Here is an 18,530-nt window from a genome sequence, read left to right as displayed (position 1 = left end):
TCCAGAGGTTTGCCCAGGAAAGGAGTGATGGAGATTGGAATAGTTGGCCGGCCAGGAAGGGTCAACAGAGAGTTTCTTAAGAAGAGGGTGCACAAGGGAGTGCTTCAGGGGTGAGGGGGAAGACTCCAGTGGCGAAGGAGTGGTTGCAGAAATCAGCCTGAGCAGGAGCCAGGGTGTCAATGTGATCCTTAATGGTTTTGGAGGAACAGGGGTGAACCTGTTTTGACGAGACTTTCATAGATCGGACTTGTCTAGAAACCTTGTCAGAGGAGAACGGGAAAGTCAGAGAAGGAGGGGGAGGGGTGGCCAAAAAAAGGGCCAGAGGAAGAGCAGGGAGGAGGGGGAGAGTAGTACTTGCCAGGGAAAGAGGTTTACAGATGAGTGAGATGTCAACGTATGAAGCAGAGCACGTTCTCTTGGCTTGGTCAATTTTTCAGTTACTTAATGTGACTTGACTCCATTATTCTCACATTATTCTCACATTATTCTCACAGGAAAGACCAACTAAAAGCAGAGGGGCTTGTTATTCAAGGCAGTCTGTGCATGTGAGAGGATGCAGCTTCCTAAAAGTGTGGTTTGATGGGCTCACAGTAATGCTGTCCTACAGGGGAGTATCCAGCATGGCAGTTTTCCAAAGTAGGGGAAAAGTAATGTTTTTTTAAAAAAAACCACAAAAGCATTTTTAGGGCAGGGTATCTGGGTCTCCAAAAGCATGGTCAAAGAAAAGCTCAAGACCTAATCACTCTTCTCTTTTTACTCTCACATCACAATTCGACAACACCACTACAGTCCACACAGTCGAGCCACACAATAAGCACTTGCCATTGGCTTGTAAGGACTTCTACGGAAACCGTGGCGGAGCTGGCAACCTGCCACAGGCACAGTCTGCGTCTACTTTTCCCTCCTATTGCACTGTATGCAGTCGGTTGTGGAGACCTGCCCCAGCTGATATCAAGCTGGCTTCTCTACAGAAAGCAGCTTCTGTCTGAGGTGCCGGAGCTACTGCAGGATGCCAGATTGTCTCTAGGAGGTAGGGCCATGCAGGAACCTGACCAAGAGGGTGCACACCAGTGGCTAATACCAACCAAACCAGCAACCTTCATTGTTGGGTCATCGACTTGTGGACATGGCTGGGGCATACAGAAGTGGCCTATGCCCAAGAGTGGGAGTGTACTGGTAAACCGCTTGTCTGAGGAGCGCGAGCTAAAGCACCATCACTGCCAGGAACTGCCATTTCTGCCAGGATGTGCACCGTTTTATAGCATGCCCACGCCTCCTAGGCCCGCACAGGTAGAACGGAAACTGCCCTCTGGCTTGGGCAGTTGGAGGGAGCAGAGTTTAATTATGGCTGTGTGCAACGGTTTCAAGACAGTTCTCCTGGGAGCATGCAGAGCAGTATTTCCAGGTCTAGCAACTTGGGCACTAGACGGCCGCTACTGAGCACTGCTCTCATAAGTGGGATGAAAACATGTCCAGCTTCATGATCACTATGCAGCCTTTTCAGTGTTTAGAACCCTTGTCCATGCAAGTTTTGTATCCCTGGCGTTGGGTTTTAAAAATCCGGCTTATTTCAATGAGCCTTCATCATAGAGCAGGAATTCAGCTTTGGTCAACGGCTTCTAGGTGATCCCAGTTTTAGCAGCTAGCAAAAAGATTGCACTGCTAGATGGGAATACATACTTTGATCAATTGAGGAAGACTGCGTTTCATTCCGGGGTCATCGGTTTTTGCAATTGAGCAGTAATCCCTCCCAGGTAGAACACACGTGCCCTGTATTTTTAATTTTATGTATCACACTGTTCTTCTCGTGATCACTGTTTTATGCAGCGATAATTTTGCCACATGAGCTCATTGAAGCACGAAGCGATAAGCGGATTTGCCCGGTATATCACAATGTTGGCGATGTCTGGTGGCAGTCATTGGGAACAAGCTGCACCTCACTGAGGAGGCCCAACAAGGCCGAAACATGTCTGGGGTTGCTTGTGTTTCCGTGCAGAGGGGACCTGGCCTAGCAGTTCGGGCTGGGCTGCTACCATTGGTGGCAGTACCAGGCTGTTTTGCATATGGCTGGACTCCTTTTGCAATGGCGCAGACGGGCTAAAAAACGGTGGTGTGGAAGGTTGCCCAGAGCAACACCAGTGGTACAGATTCATTCAAAACATTCCACCCATCACTTTTGTGGTCACTGGTGGCAGTCATTGGAACGCGTGCTTCCTGGTTCCAATTTCTACATCTACAAAAATAAATGAATAAAGCTTGAATAAGTAACCTCGGCAATGGCCCTCCCGTTCAAATGTTGTCATTGTACGTTTGGTCTTGGCAATTGCTAGGACTACACCTGTACTTTGTTTTGGTGTGCGTCCTGCCCTGCTCCTTTTCTCCTATCGCACTAGGCTCTTCCTCTCCTGGCATCCTGACTAATTCATTTAGATCAATCCAGGGACTCGTCTGCGTAATCAGCGGGAACATTTGTGATGAACCATTAGCCTACTGCCCTTTATCTGGAGGATTCTCACCTTACTTTTAGAAGATGAAGCAATATTATATGCAGGAGTATAAAGACACACTAAAAAATCATTGTTATGTTATTATACCGCGCACCGCTACCACCCAGGGGAATTCTCCAGGCACTTATGTGGCTCTGCAAGAAAGAGGACAGGGTTGTTTAGTGAAGGTAGAGGGATAGGATGGGTCCAGAACCCAGAGAAACTGGCGTCTGTGTGTGTGTTCGGTTGAAGATGGGTTGTTTGTGTGTACTGGCTTGTATCTGTAAGGGTGAGGCCCAATACCTAGATTGTTTGTTGTATGTGAATGTCTGTTATGTTGAGTGTAGGGATGTGTGTAGTAGGGGAGCAGGAGTGGGCGGGTTAGTACATTGGGTACTCGCAGAGTTTTTCTCAGTTGCTAATTTTCACGATTCTAAGTGTGATGCATGGCTAGTTTTCACAATTTTATCTAAATGTGACTCATGGCTATTCTTCACAATTCGATCTAAATGTGACGCATAGCTAATCTTCACAGTTCTATCTTAGTTTGACATCTATTGTCTGTAAACATTGACTGGACTGCAATGAAGAATGGTAAACTTAAATAGATTATTGAACATGATTAAGTTCAGTAAATATCCATGGCAAAAAGTAAAATCGTACATTTATTGTGATCTTGTGACAGCGGGAAGATTTACATGTACGGTCTGTGTATTATAGGAAACATTGAGTATACTGAAGGAAAAACTCTTCTTTCCACCGTGCGATCAATGTGCCTTATTACGAATTGGCTGGTGCGGCATTAACGTGCCAGTATTAATGGTTACCGGCACGTTACTGCACCAGCCAACTGCGAGTTGGATGTTGAGGTGGACAGAATTACCTCCAGCTGAAGGTCATTCCGCCACCTTAACGGCAAAAATTGCTGCTATTACTGGCGCCTGCAATACCCACAAACTTCCCATGTTGTACTATGAGGCTCCATTAAAAAAAGGGAGTTACACCGGCTACCGCAACTCATAATCCAGTGGAAATTCCACCAAACTGAGTGGCGGTAACAGTAATTCCGTTTGCCGGTATCCTGGCGGATCTACCGCCAGGATACTGGCAAACTCAAAACGAGCCCCAATGTTCTATGGTGCACGATGCCATTCCAAACACAACAGTGCCTTTTGTTCTGTGCTCCGTTTAGCTACCGTGCAGTATTTCAAAGCAGCCCAATTTTACAAGCACTAAATGGGCCCATTGTAAACCATGCATGCGTCTGAGCTTGTCACCACAGCATTATAATGGTAATGTTGGGTCACCACTGGGCATTCACCACGCAGCCAAAGGAAAGCAAAGCAGAACTGGTCCATACTGTGCCTGCCACTATTGTTATGTAGCTGAATGATGCGCAATGAACACTGGGTCTGACTGGACACAAATTTGACTTGGTCACAATTGAAAAAAAGTGGTCCACAATTGTAAATCGCTTTGAATAATATCTCGGTGTGTATTTTAGGAGCATGGGGCCTTTTAAAGCACATTCAGCCAAATACATTGGTCAAAACTACTTGCTACACCTTGCGCGAAGTGATCGAACTGGAGAATATTTGCCCAAAATATCGGCCCACATTTGCCTGCTGGGCCGCTCTTCTGGCCTTGCCATATTTCCCTTAGGCCAGTCGAGCTTTCGTGAAAGGCATTTGTCTGCTTAGAGCAGTGGCCTTCAAACTGGTAAGATTCCCCCGGCCCAACCCCCCCTTTATGCCGACCCGAAGGATGTTCAGGGGGGGACCTCCAGACTCTTTGGAAAGGGATTAAGATGAATGTTTTTAATATAAAAAGTATTAAGTGGACTACTATTTTTTTGTAGTTTTTTAAACTTGTTTTAATTGGTTTTCAAGATGTACTTTTAATGGCGTATATAAGCATTATAAAATCTGCTTTATATTTTGAAGAGCCTGGGGCTCCCCTGCACATCCCTTACACTTCCTAGTGGGGTTGGGGCCCAGAAACCATTTTTTTACACAAGGAGAGCTAATTATGAAAATGTTTGAATACCACTGTCCTCGAGTGTGGAAAGCGAGTGCCTGTCTGATATTTGCTGTAAGGTGGGGACAGGAGCCTGGCCCAGCCTGCTCGTACTCCTTTGGTCACATTCCTTGTGCAAGCCATGATCGTTTCACTCTCTTCCTTTGTAGTGACGGAAAGCACTGTCTTCTGGTCGGCTTGAGGCCTCGTTGCTGTCTGTGGGAGGGTGCGCCCAGCTGTCCCGGTAGGTTTGATTTCTCTTCGTTCTTTGAGGCAGCGAATGCAGACTAATCTTATTAATTTGCGCAGCAGACTCGTGTGCAGTCGTAAGAAAGGAAAACAAGATGCAAACGGCAATTGGTTTGGTTCACTCAACGATTTCGGATTTATTCTAAGTGTGCATGATCTAAAGCACGTTGAAGGATACCCGGGTCACACGCAGCCTCCACATTCTGATTTAAGTGGCGAATATTTTGCCAGCTCCCCATGTTGCTTTTTCTTTTCACTTCACCTGTCCTAACACCACAATTACAATGAGGGAGATGAGCACCCCTTAGAATGCACACCTGTCCTCCGGGAGGGAGCACTCAAGGAAACCCATGAATTCAATAGATGGATTCTAGAAATGCTGATTATCCTTTCTATGGAGAAGGGCAATTGGTGTGATAGGGTCGGTTCCCCTTCCTCCATATGCTAGGATATCTGAACCGCATGCTGCAGGACCAGGTTCCGGACCTAGCCCGCTACACCTGCTACACCTGTGCCCATAAGCTTCCCTTCCCTCAGCTCTGGATCAAAGGGACTTGATGTTTTATGTGTTTTAATGATGCTTGTGCTTATCATGTGGTGCCTTGCGTGTTTTACATTGGGTCTAGCGTGCCTGGTTTTGGACCTCAGTTGATGGTGCCGATTTTCGATTGCAAACCCTGCAAGGGGTGCCACTCTATTTTCTAAGACTGTAGCCCCTGTGCCTCTATTACCCTTGTTCTCCAGGACCTGTGGCCGGAATGAACATTCTAGTAGTTATCAGTCGGGTCTTTTTTTCAAAATCGGCTTCATCTGGTTCATCTGGTTACAAATTTTTGTGCTCGGGATGGTGGTATGGATGGACAGTGTGTGTAACCCAGAGCACACACCACTTTTGCAGCCATCTTTCCCATGCAGAGGGCTTGGGGATTTTTCCAAAGATGCAGGCTGCACCTTTAGTTGGTTCCTTGAAGGGCTTTGAGTTGTATGCCTAATGTAATATCCGTAGCCATACCCATGTGCTGTCAAGGCCACAATCTGGCACACAGACTGAAGTGTCTTAATCCTAGTCATGCTACCAAGAGCCTTTCTGTGCCCGTCTCCACTGCCTGTATCAGGGTCGGCCGTCTTTCAATTTGGGCTGGATATTAAATGGTTTCCCAACATTCAACAAATACACTCCACACAGGCTCCTTTGAGTTGGCTGTGGATAAGGCTTTTTTTCCCAGCATGCATCAAAGTATTAAACGTACATCTGTTTCTTCTGGGCTTGGTGCAATACCTAACTTCCAAGCATGCAGCAAATAAATCCTACTCCGTGTTTTTTGATCTAGGGATTTGAGAGCTCCCTCCTCTAGACCCTCTGTCTCCTGTTCTTTTGGTGCCTCTCCTCTTGCCATCCTTTCCTTGCCTTTCCTTGCCTAGTTGCTTTTCCTTGCTCTGCTGTGCTCCAACCTTTTATTTTCTCTCATCGCACTCTAGTCCCCTTTCAGCGCTCTCAGAATCTTCTTTGGAGACTCGCCTTCCTCTCTGCTCTTCTCTCGTGCCCATCATTGCAGTGAGGTTTTGGAGTTCTGCGTTGGTAATAATCCTTAATGGCGACTTTCTTGACCAGTGTTCTCCAACATCCCATTTGCAAGGTTCTGTCCCACCAGCATACAAACTGGATCTAGAATCTTGCAGTTGTGATTTTCTCTTTTCATATGATCTTCCATTTCAATCTCCAGAGATACTACCCTTCCATCCGTTGCCTTTTTGTAGTAGCCACAGATCTGCAGTTAGTCACATGATGGCAGTACATTTCCAGAGACACGAAGTCACTTGCAAACCGCACAGGTGCTTCATCGTGTACACAAGCACCACTCTGGGTGCACTACATCTCAATAGGTCACAAGGTGGCAGAGCAGAGGGGGGGGGGCAAGCTTGCCCATATATCTTTGGAGGTGGGTGTTCCAATGTAGGTGTGATCAGTACCGATGATGTTGTCTGAAGGTTAGGTACATGAGGAGTGCAACCGCTTTTCTGAATCTCTCATGGCGTGTTCCATGCAGGTGGAATTGACTTGACAGTACCAAGTACTCTGCTCCAAGAATAGACAGACGCACAGTCAAAACAGCCCAAGCCGCCCAGGCAGAGATTTGGGTGGATTTATGAATCTTCAAGCTTGGGCATGGAGCACAAGGTCTTTTGATCAGGTTGTAGACGATTCAGTTCTTGAAGGTGATCCTTCAGATCAAATAGCCCTACTCCATGGCATAGACCTTATCCCATTTCGTATTACTGACAACAGAGACTTGGACCGGGAGCAGTCTCCTCTTGGGACAGTACTCCTACAGCAGAACTGGTTTTCCCCATAAGGCAGACCCAGATTGTGTTGTTGATTTCAGGTGTTGCTGTGGTTCCCACTCCCATCCATTCCCTGTGTGTACTGGTAGCCGGGTCCATTACAAAGGCCCTCTGCTTTGATAGCGGGAGCCTCAAGCTGTACTTCTCGCTTCTTCCCAAACGTTGTTGTTCCTCTCGGTCAGACACTACAGTTCAACTGTCTGCTTAGGACGTACCAGTTCAGGATCTGCAACCTCCACCATTAGGCATGGTTCATGTGTTTTGTGCCTTTTGATAAGTTACTTTTCTTGACCACATTAAGGACATTATGAAGACTATGGTTAAGGACCTCCTCCCTGCCCCCACCTGTGAGCCAATCCCAGTACGCCTGCGTCCTTCAAGTGAAAGTCAAACAAAACACATCATTAACATTGGCTCCATAGCAGATCACATTGACGCTTGTAGCATCTCCTGCACATTCTGATTGTGGGGTATGCTTATGACTCTTAGGTGGCTGTTGACACAACCGAATATGAGCCTAAATGGACATATTTTCATGGCTAATGAAATGGACTGGATGTGGCTACGTTTTGGGGACGTTCAGATTTTTCTTTTGGAGACGCCATGGATCAGGCCTAAAGTGGTCAATGTAGCTTGCATTAACTGGACCAAGCTTTCCTTGCATCAGGAAGGTCGGTGCTAAATACCGGACTGTGTCTCATCTGCATAAGAGGGAAGCTTGTGATGCATCACCTGTACTCTGATGGACAAAGAGCACAAGCGTTCAGGGACAATGATATTTCAGAACTCTTCCCTTTGAACGTGGCTGCTGCCCATGCGGATAAGCCACTCTAGCAGCACATTTTGAAGTATGGTCTTTAGGGCAAGCATGACCAGTTCTGCACGAATCCTCACCAGCCCGTCTGAGCTGAACAATTTTAAAACGGTAGCAAGGATCAGCAACGTGTGCTTGGAGACCAGCCGGCAGAAAGGCTGAAGTTGTCTAAACTGTTTTGATAATGCCTATAGACGCCGCCTTTGAAGGTAAAGGCCTGTGTGTTCCACCGAATAAAGGCTCAAGAAATGTTAGGTGGATGCACAGACTGCAAAGTCTTTGGCGTCATTACCTGTAGCATGTTTTATAGATAATAAAGAAGTTTGAACAAATAAAATAAGAAGTGCTTTTGTGGCAAGTGTAAGCGATATTCAATCAACACTACAGCTAAGTCAATGCCTAGTCTGGGATGCTGAGGAAAACCCTTATTGATGTATTTTTATGTCCAGTTCAGTACTCTGGATGACAACCCTTGTATAACACCACCCTCTTAGAATCCCCCTGACCCCACTGAGCCAAGAAGTAGGTTTGTCTTGCAAATTAAAAGGTTTATTTGGACAATTCAACAATATATATCTATCACACTTTTATAATATATTAATATCTGATAGTACACTGAGACATATGATGTGGATCCACAATGGGTAATGTTACAGTGGTACACTTGATTACTTAGGAGTAGTATAGAGGATGAGGTAGCTGAAAATGCTTTATGGTTTCAAGGAAATGCAATGAGAAATAAAATGCAGTACAGAAATACTTGATATGATTTTAGCAAAAGATAAGATAATCACTTTTTCTCTGGCAATTTACCCCCCTCCCCTATGCAATGTAAGAAATGGAAGGAGATGGAAAGAGGAGCACACAGTTCTCAGGAATGCAATCAAATACAATACGAAATTCAGTTCCCCCCCAGCAAGTTTAGAGGAAACAGGTAGGAGTTTGAAACACAGGCCCAAAATGCTTTTAAATGTGATGGCAATGGATGGGAAAATGTGCCAACTGATTTTAATTCCTTCTAGAGATTCAGGGTGAGTGGGAGATGCGTGTTGGTATTAGCTCAGGCTCACTTTAGCAATGCTCTGAGTTATTACCTAGTTGCAAACGGATTTTAACAAAAGAAAGAATGGAGCTGCTCTTTTGAAAAGTGGAGAAATTGAGCCAAAATCGCAAATCGCGGTATATTTCGCGAGTACGTAACTCTTGATTGCGGAAAAAGTATAAGGAGTAGGAAGACTAGAATCACAGCTTTAAAATGAAAGTTAAACCATGTTCCTAGCCCAAACGGTTCCAGAGATACGGACGATTTAATAAAGGTAGATTTTCAGATTTAAAGTAAAACTCAAAATGACAGGTGACAGCTTGCAGCTGCAGAATTGACAGGTGACAGTTGTGCAGCTTTAAAAATGACAGATGACACGATTTCTAGGAGGCTGTTCTACTTAGGTTAAAATAGTTTGGATTAGACTATTTTAACTAAGAGATTGGTTCTGCACAGTTCTGTTAGGTACTCACAATATCAATTTGAAATAGGCCTCGTCACAGTCTGGTCAGGTTGGACGGGACTTCCGGCAGGTGGTTCTGAAGTCCCGGCTATCTGGGTCAGCTCTGCTCTCTGGGTCTGTCAAGCCCTGGATCTGCTCAAAACGGTCTGGTTTGTGGTTCTCTCGGGTTCCGGATACAGCACTGCTTTCTGGATACTGCTACAGGTTCTTGCAAAAATTCTTGGCAAAAATTCAAACAGCTCGCCCGGCCGTTGAATAGTTTGGTTGGTTTTGAGGCCTGCTGAAGAGGATTCAGCTGGTGGATTCAGGCCCCTCTGCTACAAATTCTGGAGTTAATTTCTGCTACAGGTTCTGGAGATTGATGGATTTGAAGTCTGGATCTCTGGATGTGAAGTCGTCGGTCAGCATGCTCCGCAGCAAATGGAATTGAATGTCTCTACCTGTCCCAGCAGTCTTTTTATGTGTTTTGAAAATGGGTGTGTGCCTGGGCCTAGCTAAGCCTGCCCCTCTCTACTTGTCATTGGCCCAATTCTCCCCTCTCCCTTGATTGGGGGAAGGAAATGGATTGTCATCATGATGAGGTCTGTTTATGGGTCAGAGGAACCTCCCCCGGTCAATTTGCACACAAATCTATTTCTGACTCAAATACATATTTATCTATGTACCATTTTTCTAATATTATAGGTCCAGTTAACATATTTTCTGTAGCATCAAACCATCCGATCCCTGTCTTTGTACGATGTTGTGTCCACTGATGACAGAATTCTCCCCTTTTCATCCAGATAACGACCTCTAAACCTTTCCAGATTTTACACAAATGTGCACCAGGGATATGGGTTACAGATGATAAAGTGTCAGATTTTTAACATGCATACATTTGGAGTAACAACCTTTTTTCCGCTACTATCCCCAGGAACATACCACAGGGTCCTAACACCTCTTAAAATGTGCACAGAAAAATCACAAAAATAATGATATTACTTATATAATTTTGACCAGTCCGCACTGAGTTATCCATCTTTTTAAAAGTATGCCCTGGTCAAAAAGGGGTGTGGCTTCCCACATCACATGGTGGAATAACTGGTTTATCCACTTCCCCCAAGCTCAGCTGGCTTGCAGAGGCACTGCCCCTCACAGTTTCCCCTAAGAGGAAGCCACTTTACGGCCCCCCCCAATATAACATTTGCCTGAGTCCAGGACAGGCCTTTGTTCAACTTTCTGCAGTCCCCAGGTCCCCTCCCTTAATTCAATCCGAGAGGTGTCAACTCCTTTTGGCAAGGGGCAGCAGGATGCAGCTAGGCCTGGGAAGAGTGGCTGAGCAGGTTTCAACTCCTGTCGGGGGTAGTTGTCAGGCAGAATCCAGTTTCATTAAGCCAGGTTTCAGCTAAATGTCACTTTTTGTTCCCAGTTTAAATCAAACTTACAATTTTTACATATACATTAAATAATTACTTCCTTCAAGTCATTTCAGAATATAGATTTACATTGTATCCACCTCTTAGCAAGTCTTTCCTTGGCCTGGTTTTGTTTCATTTGTTCAGTTTTACACAAAAGTCTGGTGGTTTTAAAACGCCGGCTTTCTGATAGTGGTGAGTACCGGTATTGCAACCGTTTTTGGGATTAAGAAAATGAATTCCCTACAGTTCTGAGTTGCTTTTTGGAAATCCGCATTGCCATTCCCAATGGTTTCAGGCTACTGTGTGTGTAGCCCAATGGTGTTTTTAGGCAGTGCCCTCCTGTGCTCACAACATAGGCAAAAATGGGTGGCAGCCTATTCTTCATGTTTTCCCTGTGCACTCTCTGGGGAGTTCTGGCCATCATGATGTTTTCCATGCCAGTACTGCACAGTTTTATGGTAGGGCGTGGATGCATGGGTAAAAACATCCCACACAAGAGTGAGAATATAGTTAATTTAGTTCAATTAAGAAAGGGTATGACGGAGAAACCTTTTGTTCAAAGTCTTGTTGATGAGCGTGGTGATGTGGTAATGAAAAATATTGATATTTGTAAATGTTTTAAGGGATTTTATGAGAAATTGTATTCAGAGGATGTGTTTCCGTCTGAGGTGGAATTGGAAAGTTTCTTTGTGAATTTGGATCTTCCTAGGTTGTCGTTTGAGGAAAGCAGGGATTTAGAAATGGATATTGAGGTGGATGATGTTTTACTGGCTATTAAGCAGCTAGGAGTGGGTAAATCTCCAGGAATGGATGGTATTCCTGTGGAATTCTACAGGAAATTTGAGACTTATTTGGCTCCTATTTTATGTCGGTTGTTTAATCTGTTTATACATGAAGGTGATTTGTGCCAGTCGATGTGTGAAGCAATGATTACCTAGTTACCGAAAGAGGGGAAAGATCGGAAGAATTGTAGCAATTATCATCCCATTTCATTACTTAATGTGGATGTGAAGATATTTGCTAAGATTATGGCTAATAGATTGGAAAAATGTATGGGGAAATTGATTCATACATCCAAAGTGGGGTTTTTGCGGGATAGATTTGGTTATGATATCAGAACTTTGATTGATATCATGAGTTTGAAACAGGAAGATCTATCAGATGCGGCGTTGATTTTTATGGATGCTGAGAAAGCGTTTAATAGAGTGAGTTGGAGGTTTTTGCAGTTTACAATGAGGCAGATGGGATTTGGGAATGGATTTCTAGGGATAATCAGTTGTCTTCAGAGTGGTGGCAAGGCTAGGATTTGGGTAAATGGAGTTTTGCCTGAAGCTTTTGGGTTGAGTAGGGGAACTAGGCAGGGATGCCCGTTGTCACCCTACTTGTTCAATCTTGCTTTGGAGCCATTGTTGGCATATATACGCAGAAAGCGAAGCATTAGGGGCCTGGAATTTGGTAATGTGGAAGTTAAAGTCCTTTCATATGCAGATGACATGGTGGTGGTTCTTGCGGATCCTGAGCGAGGTATTGTAGTATTGAAAAATATCTTTGATGGGATGAGTGGGTTGTCGGGGCATAAAATTAATTGGGACAAAACGGAGGTGTTTCCAATCCCTAGTACTTTTGTACGTGGTTACTTTTTGGATTGGCATTGTAAATGGACTATGTCCCATGTGAAATATTTGGGTGTTTATCTGGCTAAGGATGTCAAAAAAACGGTGGAATTTAATGTGGGTAAATTGGTGGCTGCCTTGAGTAAGGATATTAGAAAATGGGAACGATTACCGATGGGGATTTGGGCTAAAGTCAATGCTATTAAGATGACTCTTTTGCCAAAGATACTTCATGTTGTGCAATCTTTGCCTCTGAAATTTTCAAAAAAGATGCTGGCTAGTATAGATCGTGTTCTTCAGAACTTTCTGTGGGGGGATAAAAAGTTTATTTTGACACATAGTACTAAAAATTGGGGTTTTGGGTACCCAGATTTGGAACACTACTATAAAGAGTTTATTTTGAAAAAGGCTGCGTATTATTTTTCGATAGGGAGTGGGTGCTTATTGAAAGGTATAAATTGAATGCTTTTTCCATTGCATGCTGTTACCTCGATGGGATGTCTGCCGGGGAGGGGTAGTAGGCTTCCGACTATTGCAGTGACTATAAAGAGGTTTTGGTGTGGTGGTTGAGTCTCTTTCGAGGGAACTTGTACTTACACTATGGAGCGTCTATTTGGCTTAATCCGAGTTTACCAATAAAACCTTTTGTTGGAGGAGTTGGGTCTCGAAAGGGATTTTATGTATCAGTGATGTGGTGCGTGATGGTCGTATATTATCGTTCGAGGAGTTGCGGGGGACGTTTCATTTGGCAGGGAGGGAGCTGAATAGGTTTGTGAAGTTGAAAGCTCTATTGAGTGAAAGATTGGCAATGCTGTCAGGTCCCTTGGAGGTGGTTTCGGCGGGTGGTCAGATCCTTATGTCATCGCCGCGAATGGTATGCACTTATACTAGCTTGATGCCGATATGTTCTAAGGATGTTGATGCTGACAGGAGAGCATTGTAGAGTTGGAAGCAGGAGTTGGGCTGTGATATTACGGAAAAGGAGTGGGAATCTATGTGGAATGTAGGTTATAGAAGTAGGTTGGATCTCAGGTTGAGATTGATTCATTTGAAAGTGTTAGGACATCTGTATTGGACTCCATTGCGTATGTTTAAGTTAGGATTGACTGCTGATGACCTGTGTTGGGGGTGTGGGAAGGAGAAGGGAACCTTGATTCATATGTTATGATATTGTCCTCGGGTGTTAGAATTTTGGGTGGAAATGTTAGATAGGCTGGAGGTGATCTTGACCATACGTTTTCCCAGGATGCCTATGCATGTGTTGCTGTTGTCGGGTAGGGGGCGTTGTGCGATTGCTCGTCAGTATGGACAGTTGGTTGATAAAGCACTTGTGGTTGCAGTGAAACAAATACTGATGGTGTGGAAGACGAGGAAGAAGCCCAGAGTGGAGAATTGGATTAATGATTTGTTGGTATTGTCAAACTCTGAGCGGGTGATGTTTGTGAGACAAGGAAAGGAAAATAAGTATCGAGATCTTTGGAAACCATTTACAGATTTATATGGTGACTATGTATCGGAGGATTAGTTGTTTCTATCGGATCCGACTATCCGATATTATTTATGTGCACCAGTTGAGGATTTCCCCCTGTTTTGTTTTTGTTCTGTTTTATGTAGTCTGTGTGTGGCCTTTGTTTTTGTAATGTTCTATGTTGCATTTATTGTTGAATTATTTTGAGATTAGGTGTTTTATTTTAAGAATAGTACAAAATGTGTCTTGTATTATCTGAAATGTTTCAATATTTATCCATGATTTGGACTTTTTTGCTTCTGTACCTATGAAACACTGAGTGTTATGTTTAATACTCTGTTTGAACTTTTGATGATGTGTATTTTGGTTATTGTAAATCTTGAAAATTAATTTAAAAAAAAGAAAGGGGTTGGGGCAGAGTCGGGGGAGGGGGGTTAATGCCGGCACTGTTGTAAATATTATGAATATGTGAATTAAAAGAAATTAAAAAAGCCGGCATGTAGTTCTGTTAGCTGATCAATGCCGATCTCTCCAGTGGCCTCTTCATAGCTAATGTATTCACTACCTTCCATATATAAAGGGCAGTTGGTGCACAGGTATATTTTATTTGTTGATGTCATTTTTCGCCGGTATCATACTTATCTTGATGTTGGAGAAAATCAAATGCTTTAATCCTATTTCTCTTTTGAAGGGTTCCATTGAAATGTAGTAACGTACATGGAGAAACCCATGCTAGACGAAATTGTCAGTATTTCTAGTGTTTATTAGTATCTGGCGAGGGACAATGCGATTTCATGTTACAATCTCACTGGCCTTCGCCAGGTCGTTACCTGACCGGGAATCCCTCTCCCCACAGTGTTCCTTTTTTTCTGTTCCCAGCGGGGGGGGGGGTGTGGCAGCTATTCAGCCTATGAGGAGGCTCGGAACTGGGTAATCCCCACTCTGAGCCACCACACGGCTGGAGGCTGCCATCTTCCCCCACCGGGGATCCAGCTAAGTGTTCCCTGCCCCCAATCCAAACGATCCCCTCCCCGCTCTCCCAACCCAACTTACCTTTTTTTTTTGTCCATTTCGGGAGCGGAGGCGCTGGGAACACTTCTGTCCCCAGTGCGTCCAATCCCGATCCGCGACAGGCCATCATGGAAAGGAAGAAGGGGCTACACGTAGTCACTTCTCTCCTTACCATGGCGGGCATTTTGTTTGTTTACCTTTTTACATTCATTTTCAATGGCTGCCATGGAATGGGAAAACAGACTTAATTCCCCCCCCCCCCGGTGGCCATTTTGTAAACTTTTTTTTGTCCTGTTCCGAAAACGCTCTGGCGTTTCGGAACAGAAAATAAATGCTCTTTGTACCCCGGTCAGAGGTCGAAGTGGGCGGGAGCGGTTGGGTGCGGTGCTACCATACTTATTTATTTTTAAGTTTCACTGTTCCTATACTTTTATTTTAAAATGAAACTGTTCTGGAATGGTTTTGTTTTAAAATAAAAGTGCAAGAAGAAGTTGAAGTTTGCACTGCACTGAAAATTCTCATAAACAGCAGGTGTGTTTGTTTGGGGGTTTGGATTGTGTGTCGGAGAGGGTGTGTCGATGGGGGTAGTGGAGTGCGGGGGCAGGCCAGCAGGGAACATAGTTCCACTACTTCTTTTCGTACACTTGCCGGGGTACTAATAGCAATAGGCCCTGTTAGGAAAGATTCTCTTTACTGCACCTTTCCTCCCATCTTTATGGAACCCCTAAACTTTTTGCTTTAATTTTTTAATCTGACTTGTACTTTTTACAGTACAGTGCACTGGCCTTTGCTCATATGTTATGGAGAAACTGATATGTCCTTCATGCTATCGGTACTGGGAAACAGTGTTTCCCCTAGTTGTTACTTTGTTACTACTTTTGGTTACTTTTGTATCACTTGTGGTAACTTTTTATCATTGCACAAAGCAGCTTACACTGCAGTGCAATGTGTGGCATTTTTGTTTTGCCCTAGACTAACACTCAGAGGAGTTTTTGGTTGCTCTAGATGTGCTTAAAAGATCGGCTGGTGGTACTTTTTCGTGAATTTTGTTTTAGCTTTACTGCGTTTACCGTGTCTGGCTACTAACTATGGCTACTGGTCAAACATGAATGTGCCGTGTGATTTATTTATTTATTTTCTGCTTGTTTGTTTGCCATCTTGTTCTTTAGCCTTCTTCCTGGCCTCAGAGGCCAGGAAAATCCTTCTAAGGACTTCCAGTGCCTGGGAAAGCGGAAGCTTTTGGTGGGCTACTGGAGGGCTGTGTGTGTTTGCTGGCAGGATGTGGGCTGGGTCAGTCTGACTCCAAGCCACATACTGGTTTTGGTGTGTCTTGAGTGGTGTGCATGAATGTTCCCGCCAGTGGTCCTGATTGGACCACTGCTGGGGTGTGTGTTTGTGTGTGGGCTAGTCCTGCTATTAGAGGTTTCAGCTCTTACCTGGCTTTTAGGCTAAGAGGACGACCCCTGCACCCATTCTTCAGAGATCCTGGAGAAACCTGAAGGAGCCAAGTATCCTGACCAGCTGTGAGACCCGCGAAGAGACCTGTGATCCGACTGAAAGAGGCCTGGCAAACAACTTCTGCTGCTGTCCTGGAGGAGCAATGTTTTGCTCGTGATCTTTAGTAGTCCTGCTAAGCTGCTATGACCCTTGGAGTGGAAGGGCCAGCCATTCCCGATATCTGCTTGGTGCCCTGCCAAAGACAGCCTTCGGAAGTGCCCTGGAACCGTCCTGTGGCTGGCCAGCTTCGTTTTTGGGCTACCGTGTTAGCAACGTCACCGTACCGAGTTTCGGCCTGAAACTTGGTGGACCTTCAGCTGCCACGGCAAGACTCCTAGCACAAAGGGGACCCTAGATAGACGGGAAAGTCTGACCACAGCGACTGAGTCCTTTTGCATCGCTGTGCGGGGTGTGCCCCGTCTAAAAACTGCTTACCTGACCCTAGTCCAGTGCTGCATAGAGTACTTTTTAGTTCTTCGACCGAGAGTCCTTGCACCAGCAAAATACACCAACCGAAGTGGAGCTCTAACCTGCAACCCCTGGAAATCGAGGACTGCGGATTTCGGCAGGAAAAGCAACGTATGACACCCATCCTTTGTTCTACCAAGTCTGGGGAAGATTTGGCGTAAGGGGGGCAAGTTACAGAGCTTTTAAACTTCCCCTATACTCCCATTATAAGTCAATGGGTGTATAATTAACCTATTTTTAACACTTTAGGCTTTGCCATTGCTTGCCTATGCAAGACTTCTGACTTTTGGGGCTAATTTTGGGCAATGATCTATCTTGAACCCTAATCATAATTACCCTTCACTGGACCCCAGAGACCCTACCTGCATTTATTTCTGCTTCCTAAATTCTGTGGAACTGTATCCTGAACAATAGGGCACAAGGCCCCAGGCAATTTAGGGCTGGACAAATTTAGCTAGGGATTATCTCTGGATCTTTTTTTTGCATAATACTTGTCTAACCTTTCCTTTGCAGGAGTATCTGATTTGTATTATGCATTTGAACCAAGGTAATGTTTATATGTATTTCGTTTAATAGTGGTGTGTGATAAGTATACCTGCTTGTAGCCCTTTTCCTATAGTGTGTTTTGGCCTTAATTAAATAACTGTATTTTTATACATCCATTGTAAGTGTAATTTGTGATGCCTATTGTGTGATCTCATTGTGGACCCTTTACAAGCTCACCCCCTCTGAAGAATTTGGCCTAAACAGCCTGTCACTGCTACCTAAACTGGTTTGGCTACAGCTTTCCAGAGTTATTCCTGTTACAATATAGGTTGGCCTTCTATACATCTGTCCACCAGGCCAGAGTATAGAACATCAGTCCTAACAGGCCCCCGGCAGGGGCGCATTGGTTTGTAACTATGGGGCCCCGGGCATTACCTGAAGTGGTAATGCACCCCTGCTCGGGGCCTATTGCTTAATTAGAATACAGTGGATTTATATGGCGATTGTTGTGACAAAGTGGGTGCCTTTGAGGACTTAATAGTGAGATTCATATAGGCAGGTAAAAGTTTGTTTGTTGGTTTTTATATAAAACATATGGATCTTCCATCTTTTTTGTCGTTTTTGTGGTAAAGAAACAATCTTTAAAACATTTACTTGTAAGCTGTGTTAAATTGAAGGGACCAAGGAATACATTTTTGAGGCATCATTTTAAAGGTTTTATTGATCTCACAGTAGAAACTGTTTGGACAATGATTTATAGAGGAGCATATGTATCCTCGATTTTGGATACACTGAGATTTTTAGAGTTGATGGGTATAGAGCCCTACAATCTATTTTGTAATACTCTGCCTATATTTTAGGAATTTTCTTTTAGTGAGGTATCAAATGTTCTTTTCTTGTTTTCCGGTTACATTTATCAGGTATAGTGTAAAGGTTTTTGTTTAACCATATGCCTTAAATAAATAAAAGAAAATAATATGCAACATATTCTGGTGGGCTCCAGGGTAAAGCTGGAGACCCAGTTGTTTTAAATTGATCTCATTATTTTAAATACATTTTGATTTTTGAATACCTCACTGTCTGTCTTTTGCCCTTAATTGTGGGGTTCATTGTATAAACAAGGGACTGTTAAATTGGCCTTTTACATTCATGTGAACCTAGCAAAACACATATAAAA

The 18,530-nt window shown here is 44.2% G+C and overlaps 1 protein-coding gene across 10 annotated transcripts in view; it reads left to right on the top strand.

Annotated features, from left to right (window-relative positions):
- GNG7 (G protein subunit gamma 7) overlaps window positions 1-18,530 on the top strand; it is a 796,319-nt gene that overhangs the window by 229,789 nt on the left and 548,000 nt on the right. For 8 of the 10 annotated variants that reach the window (XR_011302994.1, XR_011302995.1, XR_011302992.1 and 5 more), the window contains one exon: window positions 4,673-4,746. The exons of the other annotated variants lie outside the window; for them this stretch is intronic. The gene's annotated coding sequence lies outside the window, so the exon portion shown is untranslated. The remainder of the gene's footprint in view (window positions 1-4,672; window positions 4,747-18,530) is intronic. 10 annotated transcript variants of the gene reach the window in all.

Source organism: Ambystoma mexicanum, chromosome 1p (assembly GCF_040938575.1).
Source record: "Ambystoma mexicanum isolate Mex_15411 chromosome 1p, UKY_AmexF1_1, whole genome shotgun sequence".
In the NCBI taxonomy this organism is placed as follows: Eukaryota; Metazoa; Chordata; class Amphibia; order Caudata; family Ambystomatidae; genus Ambystoma; species Ambystoma mexicanum.
The sequence above is the reverse complement of the archived record's forward strand: the minus strand, read 5'-3'. Positions and strand labels throughout refer to the sequence as shown.